The sequence below is a fragment of the Cupressus sempervirens genome, chromosome 3, assembly GCF_028749045.1.
Source record: "Cupressus sempervirens isolate cs-2001-9-10 chromosome 3, ASM2874904v1, whole genome shotgun sequence".
NCBI lineage: Eukaryota > Viridiplantae > Streptophyta > Pinopsida > Cupressales > Cupressaceae > Cupressus > Cupressus sempervirens.
In genome coordinates, this window is record NC_143120.1 from 140,769,185 (window position 1) to 140,774,028 (window position 4,844).

Sequence of the window (4,844 nt, forward strand, 5' to 3'; positions counted from 1 at the left end):
TTTCTTTACTTCATCAATGACTGTTTAATATTGAGGTGGCAATGTGAAGAGGAAACATGAAAAAAAACATAAAGATAACATGGAGACATGACCAAAAAACAAGAGGAGTATCAATGTTTGTATTTACTACTTGTGTTTTCTATTAGCATTATGTTTTTTGAATATTTCATCAAGGAATTCTAATGATGCAATATGTTATGTGTGTTTTAGTCTAGTATCATAATATATCTTTTTCTAATATGCTATAGTAGAAGAGATAAGAAGTATAAGTTTTTGTACTGCCTAGTCTTCAGGTTACATTTATCATTGTGAAATAGTGCATGCAATTATTACTCTATAAAAATATTAGCATGTTGTTTTTTGAATATTTCATCAAGGAATTCTAATGATGCAACATGTTATGTGTTTTCTGTTCTAGTATCATAATATATCTTTTTTTACTATGCAATAGTAGAAAGAAGTACAAGTTTTTGTATGGCCTACATGTCTTCAAGTTACATTTATCATTGTGAGATAGTGTATGAAATTATTCCTCTATAAAAATATCAATGTGGAAGTACACTTTCTTGTCATGGCAACCATAGTGCAAATCTAAATCATTCTATGAAAGTTGAATTGTTCCATACTAGATACTTCTGAAAAAATGGGACTACATATTGCAATGTATAGTATAGTTTCTTATGGCAAGTGTAATTTTAAAGAATAGAAAAATCAAAGTAAATAATCCAAGATAACTAAAAATAGTATATTGAAAAGATGCATCTTGTTATGCAGGAAAGCAATATCCGCATGTAGAAAAGAAACATAGTGTAAGTATACAAGTGACAAGAAAACCAAGGTGGTACTAGTCCTTCCTGAAACATAAAATGATACAAAATCAAATAGAAATTATAGACCTAGAGCATTACAAGCCAACATGTCAAGATAGAACTTGCAATATTGACATTGCACTAGAGAATGAAGGACTATGCAGAGTACCAACATTCAAGTACAACATAGGAGATTGCTTATTTGATGCCTTGGAATTCCTACTAAATTATAGATATACATCACTTGAGCTAAGAAATGGAACCATTGATTACTTCTTACAATGCAAACAAGAAGGTGAATCAGAAGCATTACATTCGTATAGTATAGAACTTCATCCACAAACTCTATATGAATTGCACCGAGTACATGATCCAGAAACATATTTGTGTAGAATGCGACTTTTTGCAAAGCAAAACATACACAATGGAGAAGTCAGACTATGGGGAGATATATTCTGCATTCACTGGTTATCGAAGTGGTTAAAAATACAAATATGCATTTGGTCAACAACAACAACAAGAAAGTACTTGCACTTCAATGAATCAATAGAAGAAGAAGCATACTCAATCCTCTTTCATGATACAAATCCTACTGCTGGTCACTTTGAACCACTACTAAGATTACAGTTAGAAAGAGTCATTCATCGAGCACAAATGCGATACAACAAACTGAAGAGATTTATAAAAGAGCATAACGCACAACACATTGTAGAACTTGCAAACAAAAATAATATAGGACATGACAACGTGCACATTAAAAATATGAAACTAGAGAGCCCTAATAGAAAGCATGTACTTCGACTATGTCACCTCAAGAGATTTATCAGAGATTCTCCAAGTAATACTAGAAAAAATACAACAAATGCACTTCGACTATGTCATCTTAAGAAATTTATTAGAGATATGCAAAATAATACAACGAATAATGCAAATCAGAGCAAGAACACTCAAAATAAGTCAACATGCACATCTAGAATCCAAAGAACAAAAAAAAGAGCCAGGACAGTGTCATCTGGTAAAAAAATAAAAATTGGATTGTCACCAATAGAGATATTTGAAACAATAGTCCAGGATACACCAAAACACACATGCTCAATTTGTCAACTATTGTGTTTCATGAAAGACATCAGACCAATGAAACAAAAGGAAAAGAACAACTATTATACTCTGACGCAAATAAAATATGAAGCGCCAAATAATTTCATCTGTGGAACATGCTTGTTTGCATTGAAACATTTCAAGCTCCCAACATATAGTACACCAAAAAAATTTAGAATTAATGAACCAATAGAAGATGTGCAAATATTGTCACAACTAGAAGAACGACTAGTGTCAATGAGAATTGCATTTGCTCAAATATGGGAATTAGGGTACAAAAGATCACAAGTGGGATTGACAGGTTCTATTATCAATGTTCTTGTGAACATGAATATCATACAAAATGCACTACCACAAACAACCAATAGCACAAAAACTATTGTCGTTGCTCTCAAAAGGCGACTAGAATACAAAAATGCATTTCAAATAGGAATGGTGCGGCCAAATGTAGTGATGCAAGCGCTCTCAAAACTCACAAGTACACCACTATACATAATGGAAAATGTTAAAATAAAAGAAGATTGGAAAGAAGCTCTTGAGATTAATGTTGAGAACGAAAGGACATATGCAAGTTGTGAAGATGAAACATCCTCTCCATTCAGTGAAAATGCAACACAGTCAGACGATGACGAAGAACATAGTGAGCCTTCAAAAACCTTGGTACATGGATTCACCGAATCTAGATTGATACATAAAATGCAAGACAAGATAATTGACGTCGCACCTGCACAAGAGCACCACCCAATTGGAATATTCAAAGACAAATATGATGAGGAAATGAATTTTCCCACATTATTCTTTGGTAAACCACATGACGAAGACATCATTCAAAGATTTTCTTACCAAAAGATTGCACGATGGGAACTCCTACAATCAAAAAGGTACTTTGCATACCACACGACAAATATATTCTTCAAGACTATCAAGATATTGGTGCAACAGGTACTCTCTACAATGTGGATAAGAATATGAAAGGGACAATTGAAAGGACGCAAATTACAAGCAAAAGATGTTAAGCAAAAACTCAACTTGGAAAGAATTCTCAAATCAGACATTGGATACATTGACTTCAAAAGAATAAGAATATCACCAGACTATGTACACCAACTTAAGAAGAATGTTTTTGCAATGATACGCCAACTAGGGCCTCCAACTTTTTTTGTTACTTTTACTAGTGCAAAACAAAATTGGGATCCACTATTAACTACACTCGAACAATTGCACAATGTGCATCAGTCAAGAATTGAACAACAAAAAGAGTATGAAACAAAATGTGACAAATTCAATCTAATAAAGAAAGACCCAGTGACTTGTGCACGATACTATAGGCACAGAATAGATGCAATGAAGAAATTAATTTTAACTGATGAATCATTCTTTGGAAATGTTGCGGATTACTTCTCTGTAACTGAATTCCAAAATCGAGGAAATGAACATGATCATTTCCTACTTTGGGTAAAAAATGCACCAATATATGGAACAAATAGAAATACATCCATCATAGACTTTATTGACAAGTACATTACTTGTGCAACTGAACATATAGAGCCTAATCTTCGTACAATTCACAAGCACCACCACACAAAGTGATGTAGAAGACTAAGAAAGATTTCATGCAGATATAATTTTCCTTTTCCACCCCTCCAAAGGATAGTAATACTTGAACCATTGTCAGAGAAGAATGAAGCAATAAGTTCAAAAGCAACAAGTATCTTTGCAATATTAGAAAAGGAAAATTATGACCTGTCATACACATTTCAAATGTTCTTAGATGAAATTGGAACCAATGAAGAATATATCTTGGCTCTAAGATCAACTCTACAACGATCAACGCTCTTTTTGCGACAAAAGCCATCAGAAATTTGGAATAATAGCTTTGCGAAGAAAATTCCACAACTATGGAGAGCCAACATTGATGCACAATTTGTACTGAATGCATATGTTGCAGCAATGTATTGTAGCTCATACATGACAAAAGTGGACAAAACAATGACAAATACATTTAAAAGAATACATAATGACCACAAACAAGATAGTATTGATGCAATACGAATGATAACAAAGCTAGGAAATGTGCTACTAAGTTTACAAAAAATGTCATCACAACAAGCAGTACACATAGTTCTATCACTGCCACTAAATCATAGCTCAAGAAAGTGCATATTCATAGACACAAGAGATGATCACAATCACACATTTATACTGAAAAGCAATAAAGAATTACTTAAAGAACCTGATGAGTCAGAAAATGTCCTCTCAAAATCCTTAGTGGACTACTATTTAAGTCAATCTCCAATCCTTCATAGCATATGCCTTGTAGAATTTGTCTCCAAGTATAGCAAAAAGGGCACAAAATACACACAAAAAGCAAAATCAAGTATCATACGATTTATCAACTTCGGCAAACACATGGACCTAGAAAATTATTGTAGAGAACAATTAATACTCTATGTTCCATTTACAATCAATGAGAGCACATTGAAACAAAGTTTTACATCATGGGAACAAGCACATTTATACTATCAGCAAATAATCATAACGAATCAAGCAAAGTTCAACCATAACACAACTCCTGCATGGGGTGACATGGAAAAAGTAGTCAAGGATCTAGATACTGAAAATGACAAAATGGATAGCCAAACCCTCATAGTCAACAAACACAAGAAAAGTGAGCAATATGACATACAAAAAGACATCCAACACAAGGTACAGAAGATACAAAGCAACATACATTATAACACATTTGAAATAAGCCACCATCCACAAATTATGGACAACGATGAGTACCACAAATTGAGGCAAATGCTAAATAGAGAACAACAAGCAATCGTCAAAGATATTGTTAAAAAAAAATTTAAAAACAACAAGAACCCATTGCATCTATTCTTGACAGGCAGAGTCGGAACTGGAAAGACTTTCACTACAAAAGTTATATAC